This window comes from Cupressus sempervirens, chromosome 2, assembly GCF_028749045.1.
Source record: "Cupressus sempervirens isolate cs-2001-9-10 chromosome 2, ASM2874904v1, whole genome shotgun sequence".
Classification (NCBI taxonomy): Eukaryota; Viridiplantae; Streptophyta; class Pinopsida; order Cupressales; family Cupressaceae; genus Cupressus; species Cupressus sempervirens.
In genome coordinates this window covers 36,892,994-36,905,073 of record NC_143119.1, presented here as the reverse complement: position 1 = coordinate 36,905,073, position 12,080 = coordinate 36,892,994, and the positions used below count along the sequence as shown (strand labels likewise).

Sequence of the window (12,080 nt, the reverse complement as noted above, 5' to 3'; positions counted from 1 at the left end):
TAAATTATTGGTTTATGCTACAAGTTAAAGATAGTTATATTAATTTTTGAACAAACAAAAGATTTCAACAAAAAAAAAAAGATTTAAAATCAATTGATAATTTAATATGCTCAAGAAATAAATTGATTTTGAACTTGAAATACACAATGAAAATGGTAGAACTTAGAGATGAAACTTAAAATAAAATAAAATTGTAGGGGACTTTATATTTGCATTTTCTTTGGCAAAGAAATATGGGAATTTATTAACACTAACTATCCTAAAGTACATACTTTTCCACGAGCGGGGTTTCAACTTCTTAAATATCATCAAATATGAGATATTTAGGCACTTCATTTGGCAATATGGTTACCCAAACAACCCGAAGGAATGGTACCCTATGTGTGTTGGGCATGACATGACGCTTTGGCCCCTGACTCTACTAAGACCAATTCTATATTATCCATTCTTATATCCATGCATGATCCCTCTTGATTGCACTTCAATGTAATTCCATCCTTTTTTACTGATGTCCCCATTATATTTATGTATTTTACATTGCTTATTTTCATAGCAGAACCAAAATTGCCCTACAGCAAAAGGAAAAAAGGTGACTTCTCCATAGCTGATATTAGTTATACTGATTAAAGGAAAAACTTTTCTTAGTACATGATTTGATTATTCTACCTGAGAGTTGCAGGGAGACCTATTTTCAGTCTTGTTGTAGTAGAACTAATCAATTATTATTGGGTTTCTCACATTTACCATCTCTACATTCTTCATATGTTATATCACTTACCACTCTAGAACCTCCCTATCATATTATGTCATAGTGACTTTGTTAATGAGCATTTCATAAAATCTCATAAAAATACCATTCTTTTTATGCTTGTGCATTTCATCTATCCTCAACATTTTTCACTGTAATTTTTTTCCAGATAATGATAATCATAATACCAGCCATGTTTTGATTCTCAATCCATTCATTGTCAATTTCAACTTGGTGCTCTTCACCTGAATCGAAGCAACATCTACTTTTCTATTCCCTCTTCCAAGACTTCCAACACTAGACACACAATCGCCACTCATAAACATCACACACTAAGGAGAAAATTAAGCTTCGAAAAAAGAAGTCGACTTTGACTATTTAACACTTTTAGTATTGGAATGAAGCTTAGTGTGTGATGTTTAAGCCATCATCACACAATTAGAATATGATACAAAAAATTAATATAAACAATTTCTCGTACCAAATACATTGATACTACTTAGACAAGAAACTACTATTAACTGTTTAAAAGAATATGCAATTAAATGACCTAATTCCATGGCCTAGACCACATTGATATCAATGATCCTAATATTTTAATACCCATCACCTATCACCATGTAGTCATCTCCTGCACTTCCATATCATCACAAATTCATCTATACACATCTCTTAGCAAATACCCTCTGCTATCTTATAAAATTACATTAAAGAATAAGAAAAACCATCTCTTATATTATTGATTTCAAAATAGCTTGGTATTCAATCTATAATATGAAATTCTTTCTATAATAATTATAGAAGATTAATATTGAAGACATGGCTATCCTCCTACAAACTATACAGTTACCAATTTTTTAAAAATAATATTTTTTGAAAATTTCAGCATTTGATCTTTTCATGATGTGCATAGTTTTTAGTAAAAACAATTTTAAAAACTATGAAAATATGACTATGTTTTGATTTGGATTAAAAAAAGTTTCAATTTGTTCTGACTTTAGTATAGTTTATCTCAAAATTAGCAAGTCGTATAACAAATCACCTTTACAATCTCAAAAAGTAGAAACTTTAAATGATTTAATATTTGACCCATTGATCTACTTGTTCCAATAATGTTATCTCTTATGTCAATTTTTTTTTATCGAGATGTATCAATTCCATCAGTGTTTGGACTTATTCTTGGTGCTTCTATTGTAACACACACAATCTCCACACTTTCACATCTTATCAACGTAAGGTGAAATCTAGGGTTGTTGGTCACCTTCAATCCGCTCATTGCACTACCTTTCACATCATTGAAATGAATGGTCTGTGGAAAAATCAAATCAAATTTGTTATATGATATTAATCAATATTTTTTATGGTGTCAATGGGCCCTTGGTCTACTTATGAAGTTGAATGGCTCATAGAGAGCCTACCATGGATCAAGTCTTGCTAAGTGTAAGGCTCCAATATCATAAGGAATGAGGTAGCTCTGAACACTCCAAGAAAAATAAAGAAAATTATTTTCTATGGTTACATCAGGTTACCATTGTAATAGGTTACTAACTATTGGTCTATTTTTAGGTTTTTCCCACCAATTATTTCCTCTTCCATCAATAACTCCCTTCCCTGTCAAATTAAATTTCTAAAGATTCTTGAAGGGTGAACATGCTATGAGAGACAAAGAGGATAAATGCCAAGAAGAATGGAGGGCTGAACAAGTGTCTTGTAATCTACAATTGAGTTGTTTCAGTAGTCAGATCAAGTCTTGTTGTTACTCTCTAAGAATTGTATTAGTATAGATAAATCCTTTGGACTAAGGTTGACCTAACAATCATTAGTAAATGCCTAACATTGTAAGGGAATGTTCTAAAGTCCTCTAATAGGGCTCACTCCTAACAAGGTGATTGAAATCATATAAGTAGGGCACATTTAACAATGTGCATTGTAACCTTTAATAGGGTTGGCTTGTCATAGGGTTCATTTCATCAGAGTGAAAATTTGTAGCATGTTACTAGTGTTTTTTCCCAATTTGGATTTCCACGTAAAATCCTTGTATCAAAATGTGTGATTGGTTTTGTGGTATTGCATGTGTTGGTGTAAATAAGTATTTACTATTTAAAATTACTTTAGTTTACTTAGGTTAATACATTATTTTAATATTTATTTATTAGTCACCTAGGAGTTTTTGCACTCTTCTAAGTTATCATGATGACATCACAAGGGTCTGCATCTCTTTTAAGCATATGTTCTCTACAACACAAGAGATAGATGGTTCTATAGCCTTCTAATACTTATCCACTCACCTAGAATGTTGGATAAGGCTTGTGCTTAGTTGTCAGTGCTTATTTTATCTCCTGGTTGTTTCTAGAGATATTCTAGGTGCTTCTTGAGAGGCCTTTATATATAGGCACTCCTAGTGTGTTTGTACATGCTTCTGATAATAGATAGCATTATCATATTGATCATACGCTTTGGTCTACTGAGTGCTTGTGGTTGTGCTCCTTGATCTTGGATGAATCTTGCCTTAAGAAAAATTCTTACATGGTATTAGAGCTTCGGGAGATTATCATCACTAGCCATTTGAGACCATAGTTGCTTCAACAGCTCAACCCAAATCTGGAGAATCTATAGAAATTGGGAGCATCTAGAACCAAAGTGGACCTCACCATTGCATATGGAATGTCGATTTGGTGAATAATTGAGGAAAAATTGGTATGATCATTTTAGATTTGTACATTTAATTTTTAGATCTGCCTCTAGAAAAAAAATTCAGATTTGCATTATTTTTTTCAAAAAAATTGGCTATTAGGCCTATAGGAGAGATATTTTATAGGTGAAGATTGAAGCTTGTTGGTGTAAATCTAATATTTGTGTCATATTTAGAAGGTCAAAAAACCCCCAAATCATATTTTGTTTCATCCAAATTGGACATTTGAAGCAAAATCTAGAGCCATTTCATTTTTGGAGGCATGGCCACAATTCAGGAAAAATAATTACATTAATGATTTTCAAACAGCGATATCTTCCTCATATGGACTCCTTTTTGCAAGCAAATTTTTTGGTTTTGAGGTAGAATTTTGTGATCTACACATTGGTGCAGGTGGTTTGAGATCTCTGTTCCTAATTTTTTCTACAAGTCACAAATCTCAATTTTTGCCACTTCAAATGCTTGGTATGGGCCCAACTAGACTCCATATTAAGTTCCATTTTTTTTAAAGTGCATATTTTTTGTCTAATTTCCATATCTACAATCAAATTATAGGTTATATGGATAGAAATAATGCTATATGGTTAGGAGGGTTGATTGATTATTTCTATATTTTGGGGGGTGCATATACTCATTGATCTCATGCAGGATTTTTGTGACACATGTCGGTTTAGAATCAGACCACAACTGACAAAAAGGAATTATAAAAAATAGAGTGCTTTAGTTATTCATCATCTAAGAAGTGAGCATAAGGAAGTATTTCCTTATTTATGTTCCAACGAATTGATCTCTAACACTGACGTACAACCACCTCTTACAGACTCTAGGATATTATTATCCTGAATTTGAGTTCTGAAACTAAGCATGTCATTAACAAGCTCACTTATCCACATGATATGTGGATGGCTCTTTGGAAAAAAATATGAAGATCCCATAGTTTCTCCTTTTCTAGATGAAATTCTATCTTCTTTGGCTTTAGTCATGGTTCCTCCAACTCCAAAAGAAATCTCACTTCTTGATACTCCTGTTGCTCCTACTGATCTAGTTCTAGTCATAGATGCTTTAGATTTAGTGTAGTAGGACCCTTCATGTCTTCCTACATCAGCTTCATGGGACAACTTTCTTTTAGACATTGTAAGGTTTTTCATGGAGTCTCATATTAAAGATGTGGGAGACATTATTGATGGAATCCATCTTCTATTTGAGGTAGATACTTCATCTTTTGTTGTAGTGATAGATTCATGTACTTTAGCATTGTAGGGTAATCATGGTCTTCCAAGTGATGATTTCTTGCTAGAAATCTTAGCTCTATTCTTGGAGTCACACACAATATATATGGGAGACTTTTATGGTGATTTCTTACTTTTGTTTGCTAAGGATTCTTCTATAGTTTTTGTGAGGGCCCACTCTGACCCTCAAGTCCATGCTCTACATGATCAATCCTTCCAAGTTGGCATGATTGTGGATTCTCATTTATAGCATCTATAGGAGGTCTCTTCATTAGTTGAGAAGCTAGTTGGTTTCCTAAAGTAGGTTCTTCATCTCTCCTTGTTTGATCTATACTTATCTTCAATAATTTTGGAGGAAGCCATCATCAGTATCAACACAGGGACCTTTGAATAGGTTTTTGTGATGCTAGTCATCATAGATAATCTCCATATAGGGGATGTATCTCATATGTACCCTTTCCTTTGTTTCTTCCAAAGGGTAGGAACATCATTTAAAGGTCATGGATCAGCTTCTACATTGGAGCATTTCTCACTAATCAGAAAAATACTTTTAGGGGGTGATTACCTCATCTCCTTCTTCTCCTTTTTAGGGGGGCCTTTTTCCTCTTAAGGGTTTTGTCCTTCTCCTTTTCTATATTGTATATACTAAATGTATGTTGTAATGGGGGGGATCTTGATTACTCCATCCATCCATTCATCCTCTTTCATTTCTCTTTTTGGGGGAGGTTTTTTTCCATGAGGTTTTCCCTCTTTCCCCACTTTATGAGAGCTTTGCATTTGCATTCATTATGTACATGGGTACCTAAAATGGCCTAGTAGTTGGGACCCATCTTGCATTCGCCTAGTAGTCGGGACCAATCTTGCATTCATCTTGTGTTTGTAAGCTTAGGGGCATTCCCCTAAGTTGCACTTAAGGGGGCGTGTTGGTGTAAATAAGTATATAGTATTTAAACTTACTTAAGTTTACTTAGGTTAATCCATTATTTTAATATTTATTTATTAGTCACCTAGGAGTTTGTGCACTCTTGTGAGTTGTCATGATGACATCACAAGGGTCTACACCTCTTTTAAGCACATGTTGTCTACAACGTAGGAGATAGATGGTTCTACAACCTTCTAATACTTATCCACTCATCTAGAATGTTGGATAACACTTGTGCTTAGTTCTCAATGCGTATCTTATCTTCTAGTTGTTTCTAGAGATATTCTAAGTGGTTCCTGAGAGGCCTTTATATACAGGCACTCCTAGTGTGTTTGTACATGCTTCTAATAATAGATAGGATTATCATATTGATCATACTCTTTGGTCTACTAAGTGCTTGTAGTTGTGCTTCTTGATATTGGATGAATCTTGCCTTGAGGCAAATTCTTACATGCTATCAGAGCTATACCAAATTCTTATAGCATGTTTACATTTCTGCAAAGTTATTTTTACTTAGGACAACAATATGTAAAAGTTTAAGATATTGAATAATCAATGTAAGCATAAATATAAGTTGAAGTACTAAAATGATTTATTTCTACATTTTGAGCTTGGATAACTAATTCACCCCCTCCCATTAGTTATTCTAAATATTTGAACACATAATAGGTTGGAGGGATACCAACTTAACAACTTAGATATTCTGCCTCAATTTGAGCTTCCCTTAGATAGTCAATCGGTAAGGGCTTTAAAATAAACTCTAAAATTAAAATTTTAGTAAATGTATTTCAAGAGTCAAATACTAGTATGGAACAATACAATGATTTCATGAAGGGTATTTTTACTCAAGCTAAGGAAGTCAAGTTAGTTAGGAAGAATGAATTAGAATATATTAAGGAGGGTTTTTCCATCCAAGAGCCACATGGGTGTAAAAGAAACCTTGCATTTCTATTTTCTTTTGAATAAGGGTTATCTCAATGTAATCATAGAATTTTAATGTTAAAAGATGAAATACTTTTTGGTTATTCAAAAGTTTTCCTTTTAAACTATTTGATTTTAAAATTAAAGTTAATAGGAGATAAGTTTCAATTTGTTATTATGAAGCATACTTCTTTTCATTCTAACAACATGATCATAGCCAAGTATAATTTTTCAGATTACATTCATAGAGAAGTATTAAGAGAAAAGTTATAAATTTGGAAATTAAAAATTGATATAAAAATTGGTTAAATTACTCTAAGATATTTATGTAAGGGCTACACAAATGATAAATATCCATATTTGATATTAGGTGCTCAATTGAGATTTTAAAAAAAAATCTAAACACAGTCTTTGGCTTCATGACATTTTGCCTATATAAAAAAGGGTTATCTCAATGTAGACTAACTATTTCTGGAATCTTACTATTTTTAGTAAGTTGTTTGTTTGAGCTTAGATTATTCTAATTTCATCCTTTTAGGTTCATTTTAGATATATTAGCTTGATAATAAAGACTCATTGTAGTATCAAGTCTACTTGTGAAGTTATTAGAAGTTTTTAGTATTATCAAAAGGGTATAAAAACATTGAACTCAGTTTTGAAATCTTTAGATGCTCCAAAAACTAGTCAAACCATGACTAACTAGACCTTGCATGAGTCAAGAATTGTAGATTAGATTGTGGCAATTATGAAATGGGGTCATAATAGTTAATCAAAGTAACTAGTGAGGAGTTATGGTCTTCAATAGTCATGCCATCTAAAATGGGCAAAAATGAAATTATTTTAAAGAATGTTGATGTTTTTATTAGTTTATATATGTTTCTTGATATATGAAAAATTTGCCGAAACATATTTTTGTTGAGCTATAGAGATATAGTTGAGAGATATCCTTCTTGAGGCACCCATTTTCATAAGCCCATAATTTTCATCATCGCATATTTATGTGCATCTAAGAGGTGTGAGGAAATGATTCAAGACTCTTGATTTGCCTCATTTTTACTTCCATTTCCTCGTTGTATTTTTCATGATTTTAATTATATTTAGTCCATTTCTATTTTCTCTTTCTAAAAAGTAAATGAACATCAATTTTTTAAAAAAATAAAAAATGTTTACATTGAAGATTTTTGCCACTATAGAAAGTCTCTCAGCTTAACTATACAAAATATTAAAATTATAACAATGACTCTAGAAATAGGCAAGAGCCTACAACACAATGGTAAATTGTGAGCCTCTTATCGAAGAGGTCTTCGGTTCAAATCTACACGTGCTTAATAAAAATAATAATTAATAATAATACATAATAATTAATCTTGTCTTTAGCCAATTACAAATGAAAATAAAAATAAAATTTAAATAAGCTAGCATACAATTAATAAGTACAATTTTTGATATATTACAATAACATTATAATTGTGATGTCTAGTTATAATTTTATTCCAACTAGATAAAATATTAATTTAATATCTTAGAATATTATGATATTATTATTTTTATTCAATATTTATTATTGAAATAAAAATTTAGACCAAGAAGGAGGAATTCAATAATCTAGTTATGAGTAACAAATACACTCATTCTTGCATTCTCTCATTGGATCATACAGTGTGATATGAAACGTTGATGCTAAAAAAACAACAAACAATCAAATCCACAAGCAAAAAATACATGAAAAATGGATTGTGGAAATCTTATATTATTAAGAGAAGATTGTAAAGAGCATGGTCTATATGGGAGGGATATCATTAAGAATCATTCACTAAGGAAAGAATTAAGTTTCAAAAAAATAAGTCAACATTGACTATTTAACACTTTAAGCCTAGCCTTAGTGTGTGATGTTCAAGTCATCCTATACATGAGCAGGTGTGGATTTAGGTACTCAATGAAGAACTTAGTTAGGTAGTTTAAGGATTCATTTGCAAATCAGGTTAGTAAAGCAATCATTAATGATCAAATTTTGTTTATTGATTGCAAGCAAATTTCTTCATAATAATAACTATTACACAGGAATATAATTTAATTTAGAGGGTATTTCTCAAATTTTTAGAATGGAAACAAAACTTTGATACAAATGAGTTCCACAATATTAACATACCAAGGTGGATAATTATACATATCTACTAATTGAGTTAATTCATAGGTAGATGCTTATCAAAATAAAAGACTTCCTTTGAGGATTCATAGGGATTGAGGAATTTTTTTGTCATCATTATCCATGTGAAGTTCTAATTGATATGAATGTATGGCTTGAACAAATTAAACCAATTAAAATTGTAAAAAAAATACACAATTTATTCATTAACCCCTAAATTATATGAGGGAAATATTTATAAAAAATTAACTACAATAATTTTAAAGTCCAAATCTAAGACTAGATTTATTAAAACTCTAGAATAGGAAAATGACACTATTATTAATCTTAAAAAGGGCAAGGACAAGGAAACAATTCCTTGGATAGATAAAGTTTATACACAAATAAGTCAAAAAATCATAATTTGAATATTATAAAAAATATAAAGATTGAAGATGGAGAAATATTAGAAGAAGCCATGTCTCCCAAGTAGCATACCCTTGACTATGCTATGACACATAAAGCTAGAACTAAAAGTGAGGAATTTAATATTCATCAAGATTATGTTATTAGGATTGACTCCTTGAACCTCAAAGAAGGTTCAAATAAGGAAATTACTAAGAGATGTAAGCACATTTTAGACAAGGAAGTACTTGAATTAATCAAACCATGGAAACAAATTCCTTCTAGAAAGAGTATGAATTATTGTAGATGTAGTTGCTTTATCTAATTTTTCAACATAAATGATTGAAAGATTACTTAAAATTGCATGTTCAGGAAGAAAATAATTTGAAGCAAAAGGGGTTGGATGGAGTAAAGGGAAAATAGAATCCAACTTTCCATGCTAGAGTAGTGGTAAGAAATCTAAAAGAAAAGAGTATGGAAAAGATGTATGTTGGTCTAACTATTCCATTCTTTATGATGATGAGAATAAAAACATTCTAAAGGAAGAAAGTATTTTAAAGTGAAGGATATTCAAATTGGTATAGTAAATCTCTAAAATGAAGTTCTTGGGAAAAATTAGGAAAGGAAAGTAGAAGGTTTCAAACATAGCATGAGTGTTAAATATGGGCCTCTAATTCTACACACACTTCAACATGATCATTATTTGCCAGTAACATCCTAAAATGACTATGAGATAATTCATTTGATATGTTTGCACAAGGTGATTTGTTGCCTTCTAACTAGACAAGGTTTGACTATACACTCTCAAAATTGAAAGTTTAGTAACTAGACCAAACTAGTATGAAGGACTTGAATGAATGAAAATACAATATAATCTACATGTTTGATGTTTTTGCATGCAAAGCTATGCATTACTATAAATAATTTTAAAATAAATTTAAGAACAATGAGAAACAAATTAAACTAAATGAATGTACTATAATCTAGATGATGAGCATGTAAAAGCAAGGAGATTTGAATGAAAAAGCACTTGAGTAATCAATCTAACAATGATTTGATACTCTTCATGTGCATCATCCCAAATGAGAGTTTAGGGGTCTCCTTTTATAGAATCTTGGATCTGATCAATGGTCAAGATTAAACCAAGTGTATAGTTTAGATTGAATGTGAGATTGAGTTCTCCATTTTTTATGGAGTTGAATGAGATGAAATAGGAGATAACATTGATTCATTCAAATATGTGCTCATAATATTTTTCTAATTAATTAAATAATTAATTTCAACAATTATGATGAGTATATTTGATCAAATCATTATTTTTAATTCCTTTTTCATATGAGATGAATTAGGAAAGAATATTTATCCATTCAAACATGACATTATAAAAAGATATTCTATCTAATTAAATAATTAGTTTCAACACTTACAATATATATTTAATTAAATCATTCTATTTTAATTTTAAGTTTTAAAAATGTTTATTAGCTAAAGAGGGTGGATTTAATTTAATTAAAGTACTGAGGAATTTTAATTAAATTAATTCAATTAGGAGATTAATTTAGCTATTTTGAATCCATATTTAGGAACTATATAAAGTATGTGATTAATACAGATTACAGATTTTCTGCATTTGGCACTTAGGTCAAGTAAAAATGACCAGAGTCAAAAATGTCAAGTACAGTAAGACTTAATTTGATCAACAAATAGATGTTGTAATATTAATGTACCAAAATTGGTTCAAAATCCAATGTACCAATTTAGGGGTATTACACATAAAGGGGCCACTTTTTGGGGAGGTGATGAGGATTATAGGAAACCAAGTTTTAATGTTACTAGCACCTATAAATAGAAATAGGAATGTAAAATTTTTGGTGAGAAATTGAAGGTCTCTTAAATGTATTAGAATAAAGGGTTGATGAAAACCTTGTTAAAACTACATAAGCGTATGAGTATGCGATTAAAGAACTCTTGAAAGGAGGTTGTTCAAATGAAGAAGATTGATGAAACTGATGCAGGAGCATCTAGAGGTATAAGGACAATCCTGTGTCACCCAAAAAAATGTACTTAGACTTAGTTTCTATTTTATGTCTTTACATTTTTGGATACCCATTTGGCTCAAATAAAGGTTCCAACTCTCATAGTTCAACTATCAATGCGTTTGAAAATCCCAAAAAAATAGGAGCATGTATTTGGGCCATCATTTCGGTAAACTAGAAGGTGTGAATTGGCCAGATGAATGTAATCATGATTTAGAGCATTCCAAAAAAAGAATGAGGTCAATAGGCCCCACGGTTTGAAAGTTATTGCAGTTTTTCGAGTTTTGGAGACCTCCTAAGAATGCTTCAGAGTCAGGTTTGGGGCATTAAATGACCTCAAAAAGGGTCAAAAAATGGGGGACGAGCTATGCTCCTCCATAGGGCTATAGAGCGCTTCGAGAGCTTTCTGAAAATGTAAATGGTTCATCAATCGGAGCTACGGTTCAAAAGTTATGCCTCTCGAAAGTTCAACTACCGTTTCTGGATTCTTCTAGATTTGCACCGACTTCTAATGCAGCTTCTGGAACCTTCTATTTTGTCGGTGGATGCCTACTAACAATTTCTAGAATGTACTCCTAGTCCTTAACCCTCCGGGGTCTATTTAAGAAGATTTTTGGCATTGTAAAAGGCAGTTCGGATTGGAGCTTGAGAGGAGGTGCTAAAAGGAGAAATATTCTCCAGATTTATGCTATTGTAAGCCCGTAGGGCATGTTTTGAAGTTTATTTTCTCTGCACTGTTTGTACTAGCTTATTTTATTAGTTAATATAATTCTCCTTTTCTATTGTGTCCATTCTGTTGTTGGGTTGTGTCCCCGTCAGAAACCTATCATGGAATAATCATTATTTTGTCATTGATGTCAAACCATCTACTTGTTGCTAAGACAATTTCTTACTTTGATTTGAATGCTATCATTTGATTGATTGATGAAGATGATTTGAAAATAAAAGATAACAAGAAAACCTAGAGAAAAGTTGAGTTATATAGTGTATAAAAGGAGCACT

At 31.3% G+C, this 12,080-nt stretch overlaps 1 pseudogene; it reads right to left on the bottom strand.

The window, feature by feature from the left end:
- Nucleotides 1-377: 377 nt before the first annotated feature.
- Nucleotides 378-12,080, bottom strand: part of LOC149570948 (polygalacturonase-like) — a 32,238-nt pseudogene continuing 20,535 nt past the window's right edge.